We start from the raw sequence: 18604 nt of genomic DNA, 5'->3' as shown, positions 1-18604 counted from the left end.
TAGGTTTTCTTATTGGTTCCTTTGATTTTTCTTGTTCCTGACTGACAAATATTCCAAACCTCAGATAAACCCTCCCACTTGCGTCATGTCCCAGTCTCGGTTAAAAGCAACACATAATGACACAAACACTCTCCTTCAGTGAGATTAATATCAAGCTGTTTTCCAGGTTGAATTGAACTGTGAACAAATTGATGTCAAAGAAGTTACCTTTGATGTATCAGCACTGAAATTCTGTACAAGGAGGAATCAGCCATTCCAATCTCATATCCTTCACAAAGGCTGTTTTTTTATGCGATTGAAATTCATCAAGTATTTTGAATTAAAGTTCACAAGACACAGATGTCAACGTTGATAATGAAACTTTTCAAGCATGTTGCTACTGTGAAATAAGGCTCTGCTGGGAATTGAACCCAGGATCTCCTGTTTACTCGACAGGTGCTTTAACTAACTAAGCTACAGAGCCAGATCACGAGTGTGTGTGCAATTGAAATCAGAGGAAGGCCTTGTAGATAGTGGGCAGGCTTTGGCGAGTCAAGAGCTGAGTTCGTCACGGCAGTGTTCCCAGCCTCTGACTCGCTCTTGTAGTTGTAGCTGTAGTTGTAATTGTAATCGGCAACCGTCCGTCTCGGAAGACGATGGGCTACACCCGGGGTGTACGTCACTTCTGTGTGAAACATCGTTTGTTGTGGCTGGAGAGGACGACTCGTGAGTGACGATCCCTTCCTCAGCTGGTACAGATGAATATCATTGGCCCGAGGTCGACGGATAATTTTTCCTTCCTCTGAGCTCTCTTTCCCACCATCTGGTCATTTCTTTTGTCCTCTGCTTTTCCCATGGTCTTCCTGAATGCCTTTCTCCAGGAATTCCAGTCAGCAGGAAGGACTTCCCATGCATCGACTCCAATCCCAGTCAGCTTGAGATCTCGCTTTGCAGATGTCCTTGTATCACAGACGTGGGTGACCTGTTGGTCTCGTGCTGATAGCAAGCTCACCAAAGAGCATGTCTTTGGCAAAGCGACCGTCATCCATTCAGCACACATGACCCAGTCAACAGAGTCACTGCTGACTCAAGAGGGCAAACATGCTGCAGATCCCTGCACGCTGGTGTACTTCTGCATTCGGCACTCTGTCCTGCCAGGAGATGCCCAATATCCATCTGAGACAGCGGAGGTGGAAGCTGTTCAGCTGCTTTTCTTGGCTTGCATAAGTTGTTGATGCTTCTCCACTAGAAAGGAGGGTGCTGAGAACACAAGCCTGGTACACGCGGAGTTTTGTATTTTCGATCAGTTTGCTGTCGGTTCACACTCGTCTTCTCAACTTTGACATGACAGCTGCAGCATTGACAATCCTGGTGCTGATTTCAGTATCAAGGGCCAGATTGCTGGTGATTGTTGATCGAAGGTCTGTGAAGCTGTTGACAACCTCCAAAGTGAGGCTGTCGATGTTGATGGAAGGTGGAGTCTCTACGTCCTGGCCCATAACTTTGATCTTCCTGATGCTGATCGTCAGTCCAAACTCCTTGCAGGCCAGGGAGAACCGATATACAAGCTGCTGTTAATGAACTTCATTATGGGATGTCAGCACAGCGTCATCAGCAAACAGCAACTCACAGACCAAGAACTGACTCATTTTGGTCTTGGTGCGCAGTCTTGCCAAGATGAACAGCTTGTCATCAGCTCTGGTATGCAGGTGGACACCCCCATCTGAGTCACTGAAAGTTTAAAATAGCAGCATGGAGAAGAATATGCCAATTGTAAAGGATGTGAGCTGTGAGGAGGTTACAAGGAGGCTTCCAGGGGACTTGGACAGGATAAGTGAATGAAATGACAGATGAAATATAATGTGAATAAGTGTGAAGTTATCCATTTTGGTAGAATAAACAGAAAGACAGAATATTTCTTAAATGGTGAGAGGTTGGGAAGTGTTGATGTCCAAAGGGACCTGGGTGTCCTTGTTCATGAGACACTAAAAGTTCGCATGCAGGTGCAGCAATCAATTAGGAAGGCAAATGGTATGTTGGCCTTAACACGAGGGGTCATGAGTACAGGAATAAAGATGTCTTGCTGCAATTGTATAGAGCCTTGGTGAGATCCTGCTGGAGTATTGTGCACAGTTTTGGTTTCCTTATCTAAGGAAGGATATGCTTGCCACAGAGGGAGTGCAACGGAGGGTCACCAGACTAATCCCTGGGATGGTGGGATTGTCTTCTGAGGAAACGGGGCTTGTATTCCTTAAAGTTTCATTTAAAAGGCCATTTAAAACTGAGATAGGGTGGAATTTCTTCACTCAGAGGGTGGTGAATCTTTGGAATTCTCTACCTCAGGGGTTTGTGAAAGTTCAATCATTGAGCATGTTCAGGACAGAAATTGATAGAAATCTTGATACTCATGACATCAAGGGATATGGGGAGAGCGCGGGAAAGTGGTGTTGAGGGAGATGATCATCAAGGATGTAATTGAATGACAGATCAGGCTCGACAGGGTAAACTGCCTCCTCCTACGTTCCGAAGAGAGTTTGCACCAGGACACAGCCCTGTTTTACCCCACTGCTGATCGTGAAAGTGTCTGATGTTGCTCCATTGTAACTGACGGAACTGTGCATGTTCTCGTGGAAAGAAGAGATGACGCCCAAGAGTTCAGGAGGGCAGCCTAGTTTCCACAGCAATTTGAAGAGTCCGTCTCTGCAAACAAGATCGAAGGCCTTGGTGATGTCTATAAAGACAATGTAGAGTGGTCTGTACTGTTCACAGTACTTCTCCTGTAACTGCCGAAGTGAGAAAATCATGTCGACTGTCGATCTACCAGCTCTGAAGCTGCACTGAGACTCAGGATAGATGTGATGTCAGGGTCTGCAATCTGGTCAGAGCAATGCGAGCAAAGACCTTCCCCACAATACTTAGCAAGCAGATGCCTCGCTAATTGCTGCAGTCACTGCGATTGCCTTTATTGTTGCACAAGGTGACAATGTTTGCATCACGCATGTTGAGAGGCGCAGATCTCCCCTTCCAACAGAGACACAGAAGTTCATGGGGATGCTGCAGCAGAGCTGCTTTTCCACTTTTGATGATTCCAGGTGGAATATCATCATTTCCCAGGGCTTTACCACTGGCAAGACGGTCAATGGCGTTGTTGAGCTCCATGGTGGTGTCGCTGTCCAGCTCCTCCATGACAGGGAAGTCTTGAATGGTGCTGAGAGCTACTTCAATGACAATGTTCTCCGTTATGTAGAGTTCAAGGTAATGCTCCACTCACCTTTCCATCTGCTTGTTAGGTTCAGTGATGATCACCCCTGTCTTTGTCTTCAAAGGTGTTGATTTAGTTACTGCTGCTCCCATTGCTTTCATAATTTTTTTTTTATTCATTCATGTGATGTGGTCATCACTGGCTAAGCCAACATTTATTGCCCATCCCTCATTTCCCATGAGAAGGTGGTGGTGAGCTGCCTTCTTGAACCGCTGCAGTCTGTGTGAGGTAGGTACACCCACAGTGCTGTTAGGAAGGGAGTTCCAGGATTTTCACTCAGCAACAGTGAAGGAAAGGCCAAGTCACGATAGTGTGTGGCTTGGAGGGGAACTTGCAGGTGGTGGTGTTCCCATGAATTTGCTGCCCTTGTCCTTCTAGTTGGTAGAGGTTGCGGGTATGGAAGGTGCTGTCTAAGGAACCTTGGTGTGTTGAATTCCTTCATATGTCCCTCTAGCATCCCCCAGATTCAGTGGCAGTTTGTATGCTGTTGCAGAGTTTTAACCAGTATTGATTGGTGCAGTGCTGAGCAGTCTGCAGAGACTTGTTTCTGGCAGCTCTGAGAGCGTCTAGAGTTTGTTTGCTGGTGACTTGTTTGTAGTTCATGAGGACTCTCTTCTTAGTTGCAGTAACTGACTCCATTTCAGTCCAATAAGCCTCAAACCAGTGAGCATTCCTCCCATCTCTTTTCCTATACACAGCGAGTGCAGAGTTATAGATGGTGGCGTGCAGATGATTCCACTTTGATACCACACTGAGGCCTTGGGCGTTTTCTGAAAGAGCCTGATCTAGGATGTTGAGGAACTCCTGGGTCCTTTCTGGATCAGTGGTTCGGCAAGTGTTGATCCGAGAACGACCTTTCTTCTTGGATGGGTGAAGCTTTCTTGGCTGAAGCCTGACCTTGCTACACACCAGGGAGTGGTCAGTGTCTCAGTCAGCGCTATGATAGCTGCGTGTGATGAGGACACTGCTGAGGGTGGTACGTCTGGTGATGATAAGGTCTAGCTGGTGCCAGTGGCATGATCTCGGATGTCTCCAGGACACCTTGTGGCACAGCTTGACCTGGAAATAGCTGTTCGTCACACAGAGTCCATGGTGACAGCATAGATCCAGAAACCTCTGTCCATTTTCGTTCATCTTGCTAATCCCCTGGTGCCCTATGCTCGTTGGCCAAGCTGTAGTCAGTACCCAAGCTTGCGTCGAAATCCCCTAGAAGATACAGTCCCTCAGTGCTGGGAATTCTACTGATGGCAGTGTCAAGTGTCTCATAGAATTGATCCTTGACATCTGGGGTGGAGGTGAGTGTCGGCACATAGATGCACATGAGATTAACTGGGCCCGCGCTTGTTGACAAGTGAAGGGTAAGAAGTCTCTCTGAGCCTACTGTGGGTGGTTCACTCATCACAAGTAGCATGTTATTTACTGTGAAACCCACTCCATGCTCACGAGTTGCCTCTTGGGCTTTCCCCTGCCAGAAGAAGGTGTAGTGTTTCTCTTTGAGGGATCCACTTTGAATGAGTCTAGTTTCTTGCAGCACAGCAATGTCCACATTGAGCCTTGTGAGTTCCTTGTCAATCACAGCTGTCTTGTGTGTGCTATCAACCTGCAGAAGGTTGTCGGTAAGGCCAGGACACATGGTCCTTACATTCCAGCTTGTGATGCGAAGCACTGGTGTCTTCTTTGTTGAGTTTGTCTTGCCTGGTGCATAGATTATCAATCCGCCAGTTGAGAGATATCTCTCGAAGCCACAAGCACCCATTGAAGCAAGTAGGTCGTGGCAGGACAGCACCTAACTGACTGGGGGCTGCACAGCTTGGAGTAGGTGGTAGTTATCCATTGAGACGCGATGATCTCTCCCACTGTCAAAAGTAGCCCCTGGTGCTCATACTCTACACCAATTGAGTGAGAGCTTATAATCGGTAACTGTTTCTTCCCATGTTTTGCTAATGTTTAACCATGAAGCTGGAGTGTCCTCTCCAGGGCACAGGCCTGGGCAAATAGCATGGAGACACTGAGCATCAGGACCCCCTCTCAGCATTGCTAGTATTGTCCAAAGGAAAGGAAAAAAACAGTACTATTTGGTACCAGCTCTGCTGTAGGAGTTGCTGGAAAACTACCTGATAAGTAACAGGTATGGGACTCCACTCCGGATTTACTGTCCAGGTTTACTCCCTAAGCCTTCTTCTCTCTCAAGACACCCACAGGGAAGTGAGACTTTTTGCCCATAGATGGGGCTCTGTTTCTTGGCATCAGGATGGAACCACACGCCAGTGGGCCTGCATGAAATGCACAAGGATATCACACACTGCCCCATCCCTGTGACAGCTCAGAGAGATACCCTGATGATAATATACCCCACAGGAAAATCACAAACAGCCCCCACCCTAGGACAGCTCAGGGTCAGACACTGCACACACTGCAACAACAGTGACATTACTGTATTAGTCCCTCCATTCTGAAAAACAAGCATTCACCCTACTTTATGCTTTCCGTCTCTCAGCCAATCTTGTATCCACGCTGCCACTGCCTCTTTAATCCCATCTGCTCAAATTTTGTTAACAAGTCTATTTTATGGTACTTTTTCAAACACAATTTTGAAGTGCAGACACACACCATCAACCTCACCACCCTGGTCAACTCTCTCTGAAACCTCATCAAAGAAATTAATTCATTAATTAATTCATACACAATCTTCTGTTAACCAATCTGTGCTGGCTGTTATTTATTAGCCCATGTTCTACCAAGTGCCAGTTAATTTTCTCCTGGATAATTGTCTCTAAAAGTTTCCCCACCACTGACATTAGACTAACTGGTCTGTAGTTCCTGGGTTTATCTCTCTTTTTAAACAGGGCTGTTAAATTAGCAATCCTTGCAGACTTATCTTTCAGTTCTGGAAAGTCTATTGTGGACAATCTCTTTGGGCATGACTTTAACCAATTAAAGCAACAGGATACTTGATTAATAAGTCCAGAACTTTTATTGAGAGTAAAATAGTACTTAATAATTGGAAGTAAAATTATCTTGAACAAACTTGGGGAATATAACTTTACAGCTCTAGCAGGTGTGTGGACTAGTCGAGCTTGGTCTCAGAGTGTCACGGTCCTCTTTGTCCAGCCTAGATCCCTGATCAGGTGGAGAACTTGGTCGATGATCTGAGCCTTTACCCCTGAGATCTTCTCGTGTTCCTGCACACTGAAACCTGACAAGATCCCTACTTTTAACCCCTGGATGGCCATCACACCACCTTGTAAAATAATAATTGGTCTGAGCTGTTGCTACGTACATTTAATTGATGATGTCTTCCACTAACAGCCAACTGTCCTCAGAATCTCAGACATGAGTACAATGGAGTGGTTTCACACTGTCTCCCAATCTGATCTGAAACAAGTTTCCTATTCATTAAATCGAGACTCTTGAAAATGATGGAAATACTCAGCAGGTCTGGCAGCATCTGTGGAGAGAGAAACAGAGTTAACGTTTCAGATCTGTGATCTTTCATCAGAACTGGGCTGAAATTGTCTGAGGGACTGAGATTGTGGAATCATTTTCAGGGTCAAAAACATTGTACTCTGTAAGGATAGGAAGATGGTGATTATTAAGTATAGTGCAAGAATATAGATGCTTTTACATTATTTGAATCAACATTGATTTAAACTTTGTGCTCACGAAACCTATCTTTTGATCACAATGACATTGATAACAATGGAAAAAGCAACACATGCATTTCACGACCACAGGACTTTGTAAAGCCTTTTACAGCCAATGAAGTACTTTCCAAGTGTCGTCACTGTGCAGTACAATACAATACCCGACAAGAAGGATATTTCACATTCGAGTCACGCAAGTCCCAGGCAATGACCTTCTGAAACAAGAGAGAATCTAACCCTCTCCCCTTGACATTCAACAGCATTACGATTGCTGAATCCCCCACGATCAACATCCTGGGGGTTACCATTGACCAGAAACTGAATTGCAGTAGCCATATAAATATCATGGCTACAAGAGCTGGTCAGACACTAGGAATCCTGCGGCAAGTAACTCACCTATCAGGTAACACAGAGAATGCTCATCAGCTAATCTATAATTGCTTAGTTTTCTTACTTTTGCTCTTATTTTTCGGTTTTTCATCCTTTTCAGTTCCTGACTCCGGATATTATTGTGATTATATGTGAAAAGATACACTGTGTCTCAGCCCCGGTATATTGGCTCTTTCTCTGTGCAGTGCTGTGTGCACTCAGATACTGACAGTGTCTCTCCCTCCCTCAACTTTCCAGCCCTGACGGTGCAGAAAGCGCTGCTCAAAGTTACACATTCTGACTGTTTGCAGTTGATTAGTTAGAGATTATTAACGTATCCTTCTGCAGCGCTGCCTCGGTTAATAACAGCAGATCGAAGTCACATTTCAGATACAGAAACAGATGCATCAATTATTCACTCTTTCCCAGAGTGAGTGAGGCCGGGACAAGCAGCAACATTCCGGCCCCACACTCTGCAATTACCCAGCACCAGTGGAAAGCAGTGAATACAGATTCAATCAGTGGGTTAATGTCCATTACAGGGATGCAAGATTCCACGGCCCAGGATAAACATCCCCATACACCGAGAACAAGCTCAGCAAAACCCGGGGGAGTTAATATCCCAATCACTGAGCATTCCAGTAACATTGAACAAGCTCCTGAACTGAGTGAACCTTTCAAAGGACAGAAGTGATGACGAGGTCAAGAAGGTCTGAACAGTTGAGGTGACTGAGCGGTTTCAGCTTCTCTGTTCAGGTTGCAGCTTTCACTGGAGGCATGTGTTTAAATCCCACTTCTGACAACTTGATTTTCAGTTACTTTGCAGAGCTTCCTTGAAGGTTTGAGGTAGAGTAAATACTGAGGAACTGTTTCTAACTGCTGAACGGTCAGTAACCGAAGGTTACAGATTTAAAGTGACTCACAAAACCAGAAGGAACATGAGGAAAAATTCCTTTCTGCAACGTGTGGTTAGGATTTCAGTTATGTGGATAGATTGGAGAAGCTGGGGTTGTTCTCCTTCGAGAGAAGATTTGATAGAGGTGTTCACAATCATGAGGGGTCGTGACAGATCCGATAGAGAGTAACTGTTGGTAGAAGGATTGAGACTCAGGTAAAAGCTGTGGCTCAGTTGGTCACACTCACCTCGAAATCACAAGCTTCTGGGTTCAGATTGCACAGCTGACACTCCAGTGCAGCACTGAGGGTGTTGAAGGTGCTGCCTTTCAGGTGTGATGTTAAACCAAGACCTGGTCTGCATGTTTGGGTGAATGTAAAAGATCCCATGCTGCAATTTCAAATAAGTGAAGAGCAACTCTCCCTGGTGTTGTGATCAATATTTGCCCCTCAATCAGATCATTTGGTCATTATCACATTGCTGTTTGTGGGTATTAGCTGCTGCATTTCTGACATTACAACAGTGATTACACTTCAAAAGTATTTCATTGTTTACAAAGTGCTTTGATATATCCAGTGGTCTTGAAAGGTGCTATATAAATGCAAGTCTTTTCTTTCTTTATCACAACACATTGCAGTGTAAAAAATGGTTCCTCATGTCACCTCTGGTTCTTCTGCCAATCACCTGATATCTGTGTCCTCTGCTTACTGACCCTTTTACCACTGGAAACAGTTTCTCCTTATTTAAACTATTGAAAACCTCCATGATTTTGAACAAATGTGTCAAATCTTTTCTGAATTTTCTCTGCTGCAAGGAGAAGAACCCCAGCTTCTCCAATCTCTCCACATAACTGAAATCCCTCACCCTGCAACCATTGTGGTAAATCTCTTTTTTATTCTTTCCTGGGATGTGGGCACTGCTGACACAATGTGATTCCTTTCAACGGAGCGGCCCGCTGACATCATCGGACTGTGCCAAGCTGTGCATAGGCACAGCTACATCTTGCCAGGATTAAGTGGCACATGCGTAGGATGATGTCATTGCACAGCGCCAACATCATCGCATATCCGCGCCTGGTCCATCTTCGCACATGCACGCTAAAGCGTCATCGGGTATCCAGCCTCTCACTCAGCTGAAGGAAGCGGCTGAATGGGAGACTTTGAGGTTGGAGCTCTCCCCACTCGGCCTTGACGCTTCTTCTCCTCAGCTGCTCGCTCTCCACCTCGCTGCTCCCCTGGCCGATTGTTCCCTGTTCGCGTCACCCAGCTCTCCTGCCACTCGCTCCCAGCCCCCCAACCCCCACTCCAGCCATTAGCTCTATGCCGTGCCACTTTCCTCCTCTTGGTCACTCGTTCTTCACTCCTACGTCACGCTTTATGAGAGGCATAGATAGTGTAGATAGCCAGACTCTGTTTCCCATGGTCGGGGTGACTAAAACTAGAGAGCATAGGTTTAAGCTAAGAGGGAGGAGGTTTAAAAGGGGTCAAAGGGGTAAATTTTTCACAGAAAGAATAGTGGGTATCTGGAATGAGCTGCCTGGTGGAGGCAGGAACAGTAGTCACATTTAAGAGGCATCTGGACAGCTACTTGAATGAGCAAGGCATGGAGGGATATGGAATAAATGCAGGCGGGTCTGATTAGTATAGATAGGCATTATGGTCGGCATGGACGCGGTGGGCCAAAGGGCCTGGTTCTATGCTGTACGACTGTATGACTCTCTGTGACTCCTGTTAATTGTTTAATTATCCACCACCATTCAGGACTGGATGTGGCATGACTGCAGAGCTTTGATCTGATCTGTTGATTGTGAGATTGCTGAGCTCTGTCTATTTCATGCTGCTTCCGCTATATGACATGCAAGTAATTCTGTGTTGTAGCTTCACCAGGTTGACACCTCATTTTTAGGTCTGCTTGGTGCTGCTCCTGACATGCCCTCCTGCACACTTCATTGAACCACTATTGCTCCCTTGGCTTGATGGTAATGGTAGAGTGAGGAATATGCCAGGCCATGAGGTAACATATTGTGCTTAAATACAATTCTGCTGCTGCTGATGGCCCACAGTGCCTCATGGATGCCCAGTTTTGAGCTGCCAGATCTGTTCATTTCTTCCCTCAGACATAATTGAAAAAGAAAATTCTGAAGAAATGCATGAACTAAATAAAAAGGAGAGAGAAATAAATACTGACAAAATAGATGGCAGCATTTGGAAGGTAAAAAGATTTCAGATTTATTATTGATGAGTGAGAGGAATTTCTCACACTTTGGGGCTTCTGTCAGTGGATTTACTGTATCAGAGTAGAAGTACTGTTTCAGGCCTTGTTAGCTCAGTTGGTACAGCATGAGACTTTTAATCTCAGGGTCTTGGATTTGAGACCCTTGTTGTGTGGTTGCTCTTCCCTTTTTCAGTCTTCATCGGCAGAGAGTTCAAGGAGTGTTTGAAATTAAACTCAACAACATCACCAGATTTCAACCCCCACCCCTTGCCCCCCTCCCAGTGTCGTTGACAGGACCATCAACCTCTGCCTTCCCCCTTCCCCTCCCTCCCAGAACTGCGACAGGAATCCCCTTGTCCTCACTTTCCACCCCACTGCCTCCACATCCAAAGGATCATCTTCCACCATTTCCACCACCTCCAGCGTGATGCCACCACCTACCTCATCTTCCCCTCCCCTGTCAGCATTCTGTGAGAATAAGAAATACTGAAATGTTGTTTCTACAGCTTGTGGAAAGTTACCAAGAAGTCATTTGTGCGCAACATAATGAAATCACTGAAAAAGAGAACTGATAAGGGTATGTAAGTAGAGACCTTAAGACAGTACATCACTGAAAAAGAGAACTGATAAGGGTATGTAAGTACAGACCTTGGGACAGTACATCACTTAAAAATTGTGCTTAGGCAGATAAAAGAGAAACAGCAAGAGTTAGAACAAAGGATGTAGTGAATAAGAAACTGCCCCACTAAGATAAAGGCTGACAGCTGCAAGTTAAAACACACAATGGAGAGCCAAATAAGGTAAAACAAAAACAAGAGTTAGGGGCTAGAAAGTTAGAGTAGGGGGAGAAGTAAACAGAGGAGGAGACTGTAGCAACCAGAGGATAGGTTAGTGTCATAATACGTTATAACCAATAATGTAAAATAAAGGCGTGGACAAATGGATTTGTATTGTATAAACATGAACTGAATATGTTGATCGGTGTGCCTGCTTGTAGGACACCCGATCTTGCAAGAACGTTAAATAAACTTACTTCTTCAGAGTTTGACTTGGTGTAAATTATTATTAAGTGGGCTACGTTTCTCACAATTGGGGGCTCGTCCGGGATCTCTTCATCATTGCCGGGACCGCGGCCGACGACAGACGAGAAGACGCGTCCCGTTAATTTAAAAACGGTCTCGTTTCTCTCGTTGGTAGCGGACCCGAGTAATTGACTGAAAACGATCCTAGGGAAGTCACTCTGAACGAGTATTTAGTGCGGCAGGTACACATGTGAAGTCAGGCAACTCCGTGCACGGACCAAGGTAAGAAAAAGGACTTTTAAGTATTATCTTGGTGACTTATGGTTAACTGTAGGATAAGACCTTCTAAGTACCAAAAGTCCTTGAGGAGTGAATTTTACAGTCCTGCAGTATAAGACCCTTCAGCTAGGAGGTGAGTACTGTATGGTATAAGACCCTTCAGTTAGGAGGTGAATACCGTAAGGTACAAAACCCTTCAGCTAGGAGGTGAATACCGTAGGGTACAAGACCCTTCAGTTAGGAGGTGAATACTGTCGGGTATAAGACCCTTCAGTTAGGAGGTGAATACCATAGGGTACAAGACCCTTCAGTTAACCATGGGAAATAAATCGTCTAAAAAGGAAGACGATGGGAGACAAGGAAAGTCTGCCGGCAACATCCCTCCAGAAAGTCCATTGGGACGGATGTTGGGGTATTGGGATTTAGAGTCAAAAACCAAGGAGAAAAAGACCCAAATATGATCTAAGGACAGCAAGAAGGACCACCCCTAAACCCGACGATAACGACGACGATAGAGACAGAGAGTCTCCGAAGACAATGATGCCCTTGAGAGAGGTACCAATAGGAAATAATGAAATTGGATTTGTTAGTGCACCATTAACGTCAGGAGAGGTAAGAGTGTTTAAAAAGGAAATTAAAGTCCTCGTAGAAGACCACTGAAAATTTGGGAAAGAGAAAACCCTCCCGGGGCAGGGGGAAACGAACCAGCTGAACAAAAATACCCTAATCAAGACCCGCAGTGGCAGCACAATAATATCGGCCATAGGGGCCAGATGAAAGACCTTAGAAATCTGATAGTAAAAGGCATTGTTGTAAACAAGTAGTTGAAGCCCCTGCAAAACTTATGCCTTTACAGAGTTACCGCAGGCCCCTCTTATGGCACAAGCAGGCGACGTATTGAGTGCGACCCCTCTGGGTGTTGAAGGCTGTTTCTAGACAAATAGAGACCATTAAAGGCACCTTGGTGTGATCAAGGGATTGATTTTTAAAAATGTTTTGAAGAATCAAAAGGGGGAACTGTGAGAACAGAATTTAGATTTTAGAATTTTTAAGAACAGAATTACATGGGAACATTTAAGACGAAACAATTAATCAGTCATGTGTTGCTAACAAGCTAGCTGACTTCATAACTTCAGGGCTGCAGAGGCAACTTGGCCTTGCAGCTGGTACAGCGAGAGAGAGAGAGAGCGAGACATTGTACTTCAACAGCACTCTTCTTATCACCCAGACATGACAATCCTAGGGAAAGGCTAGAATGAAAAACATACCTACCAGGCTAATACACGCCCCCTTGTTAGAGGGTGGCTCAGCCTACCCTGACACAATTAATCAGTCATGTCCTGCTAACAAGCTAGCTTCAGTGCTGTCGGGAGGGACAGCTTATCAGAAATGACTTCATAACTGTTAGAGGGTGGCTCAGCCTACCCTTCTGATTCAGCAGTGGCTGAGTTTTTTATATTTGCTTTTATCTTATACTGTTTAAATGTTATTTGAGTAAATAGATCCATATAATCCTAGTGAATATATATAATCATATATAAGTTGATCAGTAGAGAGAGAAGGTTATCATAGAATGATAAAAGGGGGGAATGTGGAAGTGAGCAGAAAGGCATGGCACTATGCTTAATGGGAAATATAGCCAAGTTAGGAATAATAGCTTTGCTGAGCTTTGATTTTAAGTGGCAGAAACCACAATGAAATAGCTAAAAGGGATGGCCAGAGTGTGTGCAAGCTGTGGCAGCCACAGCACTTCAGACCAAGGAAGTCATTTTACCTCGAAGCTATAACAAGAAATAGTTAGGGGATTGGGAATCCAATGGGACTTCCATACCCCTTGGCACCCTCCCTCTTCAGGACGGGTGGAAAGAATGAATCAGACCTTAAAGAAACACCTGTCCAAACTGATACTTGAAACAAGGTTACCCTGGACAAAATGTTTACCTATAGCAATACTCAGAATTTGGACAGCCCCTAGAAAAGATGTGGGACTGTCCCCCTATGAAATGCTATTCGGATTACCCTATATGGGAACCAGGGGCAAGATGCCAACCTTAGAAACTAAAGATTTGTTTCTAAAGAACTATATACTGGCGTTGTCTTCCTCATTGTCATTCCTCAGGAAGCAAGGCCTGTTTGCACAGACACCACCTCTCGAATTTGCAGTGCACAAGATCCAACCAGGAGATTGGGTTCTGGTGAAATCGTGGAAAGAGACTAAACTACAACTGAACTGGGAAAGACCATACCAGACTCTCCTAACCACTGAAACAGCCATAAGAACGGCAGAAAGAGGTTGGACCCACTACACAAGAATCAAGGGGCCGGTACAAACCCCGGCCGAGGAAGGAACTTGGACAACCGAATTAACAGAAGAACCATTGAAAATAAAGCTAAAAAGACTTTGAATAACAAACGTTTTTTTAATATAACGGCGCGAGCGCGGAAATACTGTCTGTAATATTGTGTGCCTTCTTTCTTTCTTTTCAAAAGTAGCCAGGAAATAAAATGGGTTGGATGTTTTTGTATTACCCACTTCCAATTAGACAACAAGGTGTTTGGAGTAACAGTTAGAGAAGGGAAAAAGAAAGGTGAATTAAAATGTTGTTTTCAGGTAACAATAGATAAGACTGGTAAACCAGCTAACAAACTAAAAGGGACCTCTCATAACGATCCTAACATAGTAAAAATAATAGAGGTAAAAGACTTGAGAAAGACAATTGAGATAGAAACCGGTTCCGGGGACACAAATGCCTGGGTAGAATGGATAAAATATACTGTAAAAAGTTTGAACAAAAACAATTGCTATGCTTGTGCATCTGGTAGACCGATAGCTCAAGTAGTACCTTTCCCACTGGGGTGGGAGCGTGACCGAAAGGGCATGGAATGCATGTTAGCCCTATATCAGGATAAGACGGCTTGGGGTATTCAAACTTGCATATCCTTGTCAATAATGTTCCCTCCCCTAGAGAAAGAAGATTCAAGGACTCCCCCTTCATTTTTAGCCACCAGTGTGAATCACACATCATGCGTATGTCGACACGGTGTGGAGCGAACCAGCAATATGGGAGAGTTGAAGTCATGCATAGAGACTGAGGACGTAACTGGAAGAGTCAGGGGAGGGAACTACTCATCATTGAATGTTCCCAGAGCGGATTTGTGGTGGTATTGCGGAGGAAAAATCCTGAGACAGACCCTACCCTCCCAGTGGAAGGGGACGTGCGCAATTGTTCAATTGGCAATACCATTCACCTTGGCATTTGAGAAACAAAAGATAATAACGAGGGAAAGGGGTAAAAGGGAAGCGATAGCGAACTCTTTTGACGACCAGGTATACATGGATTTCATAGGGGTCCCAAGAGGGGTACCTGATGAATTCAAGGCCCGAAACCAAATAACCGCCGGTTTCGAGTCTTTGTTTTGGTGGGTCACTATTAACAAAAATGTAGATTGGATAAATTATATTTATTACAACCAACAAAGATTGATAAATTATACTAGAGATGCGGTAAAAGGTATAGCTGAACAATTAGACGCCACTAGTAGAATGGCTTGGGAAAATCGACTGGCTCTAGATATGATCTTAGCAGAAAAAGGAGGTGTGTGTATAATGTTAGGAGGGAAATGTTGCACACTTATCCCAAATAACACAGCACCCGATGGTTCAATCACCCGAGCACTGCAAGGGTTAACAACTTTAGCAGAGGAGATGGCCGAAAATTCAGGAGCAGACACTTCCCTGACGGGGTGGCTTGAATCCTGGTTTGGAAAATGGAAAGGCATGATAATCTCGGTTTTTACCTCCCTGATCATGGTTGTCGGAATACTAATAGCCATCGGGTGTTGTATTATTCCTTGTGTAAGAGGGCTGACACAGCGATTGATTGAGACAGCTTTGACGAAGCAGATGTCAATACAAAGAGGCCAGGAAGAGAGTATGTACCTGTTAGGTAATGACAAAGTGGATAGTATCAACGGAAATACAGACATTGAAAAGGCGGCTGAAATAATGCTCAGAGGATTTGAGAGGACATATGAGAACCCTCCGCAGTATGTAGAAAACAACAAGGATTAAGTAAAAGAAAAGGGGAAATTGTGAGAATAAGAAATACTGAAATGTTGTTTCTACAGCTTGTGGAAAGTTACCAAGAAGTCATTTGTACACAACATAATGAAATCACTGAAAAAGAGAACTGATAAGGGTACGTAAGTAGAGACCTTAAGACAGTACATCACTGACAAAGAGAACTGATAAGGGTATGTAAGTGGAGACCTTAATACAGTACATCACTGAAAAAGAGAACTGATAAGGGTATGTAAGTACAGACCTTGGGACAGTACATCACTTAAAAATTGTGCTTAGGCAGATAAAAGAGAAACAGCAAGAGTTAGAACAAAGGATGTAGTGAATAAGAAACTGCCCCACTAAGATAAAGGCTGACAGCTGCAAGTTAAAACACACAATGGAGAGCCAAATAAGGTAAAACAAAAACAAGAGTTAGGGGCTAGAAAGTTAGAGTAGGGGGAGAAGTAAACAGAGGAGGAGACTGGAGCAACCATAGGATAGGTTAGTGTCATAATACGTTATAACCAATAATGTAAAATAAAGGCGTGGACAAATGGATTTGTATTGTATAAACATGAACTGAATATGTTGATCGGTGTGCCTGCTTGTCGGGCACCCGATCTTGCAAGAACGGTAAATAAACTTACTTCTTCAGAGTTTGACTTGGTGTAAATTATTATTAAGTGGGCTACGTTTCTCACAATTCTGAAGGGATAGTTCCCTCCACGACACCTTGGTCCACTCCTCCATTATCCCTGACACCTCGTCCCCTTCCCAAGGCAGCTTCTCATGCAATCGCAGGAGATATCATACCTACCCTTTTCCCTCCTCTCTGCTCATTATTTAAAGCCCAAACACTCCTTTCAGGTGAAGCAGCGAATTACTTGTACTTCTTTCAATTTAGTGTACTGTATTCGCTGCTCACATTGCAGTCTCCTCCAAATTGGGGAGACCAAACGCAGATTATGTCGAACACCTCTGCTCAGTCCGAAAGCATGACCCCGAGCTTCTGGTTCCTTGTCGTTTCAACACTCCCCCCTGCTCTCATGTCAACATTTCTGTCTTGGGCCTGTTCTAGTGTTCCAGTGATCATCTCCATGGAAAGATCAATCTTACACGCTAGCTCAAATGTTGGATTTTGTATGTTAAGTATCTTTTCTCATCCAAAGATTACACTATCAATCATTCACCACTCTGTCTTCTCCTGAACTTCGAGTTCAAATTTGTTTGTGAAGTTGAGTGACACGTTAAGACAGCACAGTCTTTGTCTTTGTGAAGGAAGTGATTTCGGAATGGCTGTTTGAAACTGCCCCTCCTTGCACAGAAATTCAGTGCAAATACTCAAATCACCCACAATTTCTTTGTGAGAAATTTGTTCACAATTGCATTCGACATGGAAACCGTCTCAACATTAATCTCACTGAAGGAAAGTGTGACTGTGTTGTTTGTTTCAGAGTGTTGGTGCTGTTATGTGTCGCTTTTAACCAAGACTGCTACACAACGCAAGGTTGATCCAAGGTTGGCATATATTATCATTCAGGAGCAAGAAAAATCAAAAGGAACCTAACAAGAAAACCCAGTCTCCAGATGTGAGAATCTGTAGATCTGCTTTGGGAAAGTGAATCAGAGCAGAATGAAGGGTGAACTGTCCGACTGCCCAGAAGAGATGAAGACACAGCTCAGTCAGCACGTTCCCCTGGTTTATGATGCTGGAACATTCCTCACACAGAAATTATTCAACCCGATGACAAACGTGCTTACAGCCGATAATTTATTAAGATAATTTTTTTTGAGCTACAACACAAACAGCTACTCGACAATGTGGAAAATTGCCCAGGTGTGTCCTGTCCATAAAAAAAAAGCAGGACAAATCCAATCTGACCAATTACCGCCCCATCAGTCTACTATCAATCATCAGCAAAGTGATGGAAGATGTCATCAACAGTGATATCAATCACCACGCATTTAGCAATAATCTGCTCATCGATGCTCAGTTTAGATTCCGCCAGGGCCTCTCGGATCCAGGCAAACATTTGGAAGCTGGAGTAGAATGTGGGAAAATGTGAGGTTATTCACTTTGGTAGTAAGAACAGATAAATTAAATATTATTTAAATTGCGAGAGACTACAGAATGCTGCGGTATAGAAGGATCTGGGTGTCTTCGTACGTGAATCACAAAAAGTTAGCATGCAGGTAGAGCAAATAATTAGGAAGGCAAATGGAATGTTACCCTTTATTACAAAGGGGAATGGAGTATAAAAGGAGAGAAGTCTTGCTACAAATGTACAGGGTGTTGGCGAAACCACACCTGGAGTACTGTGTACAGTTTTGGTCTCCTTATTTAAGGAGGGATATACTTGCATTGGAGGCAATTCAGAGAAAGAGGTGGGCAACTGTCTCTTCCCCACCACAGCCACCTCGAGGGCATTGTGCGGAGGGGGTTAGACTTCGGGCGTGCAGGAAGGATCTGATGGGGAGGGCTCTTCTCACCACCAGCCAAGTTTCATCTTGGTGCTTGTTTGAAAGTTCTGGTGATGAGGCATTCCGCCAAATGACTTTGGAAGTTTGCTCGGGGAACCATCCGACTGGATCCACCATCTCCTTTTCCTGTCGGGCCTTGAGGACATTCCGTGCAGACCACTACCTGAAGGATTGGTGGTCAAAGATGTTTTTCCACAGAAACTTTCCCACGAAGGATAGGTGGTATGGCACGGTCCAACTGGATGGAGCATTCCGCGGCAATGTGACCAGGCCCATCCTTCACAACGCTGGGGACAGATAGAACCTCAGCACGTAGTGACACTTGGAGATTGTGCACTGGGAATCTGCGCACAGCTTGATGCAGCCACACACGAAGGTAGTCATCAGGATGAGGGC

The 18604-nt window shown here is 44.5% G+C and overlaps 1 non-coding gene across 1 annotated transcript; it reads right to left on the bottom strand.

Annotated features, from left to right (window-relative positions):
* Positions 1–389: 389 nt before the first annotated feature.
* Positions 390–463, bottom strand: trnat-agu (transfer RNA threonine (anticodon AGU)). The gene has a single exon. It is a non-coding gene; the product is annotated as a tRNA-Thr (tRNA).
* Between the last annotated feature and the right edge of the window lie 18141 nt (positions 464–18604).

The sequence above is a fragment of the Heterodontus francisci genome, unplaced genomic scaffold (assembly GCF_036365525.1).
Source record: "Heterodontus francisci isolate sHetFra1 unplaced genomic scaffold, sHetFra1.hap1 HAP1_SCAFFOLD_51_2, whole genome shotgun sequence".
Taxonomy (NCBI): domain Eukaryota; kingdom Metazoa; phylum Chordata; class Chondrichthyes; order Heterodontiformes; family Heterodontidae; genus Heterodontus; species Heterodontus francisci.
This window is presented reverse-complemented; position numbering and strand designations above follow the sequence as displayed.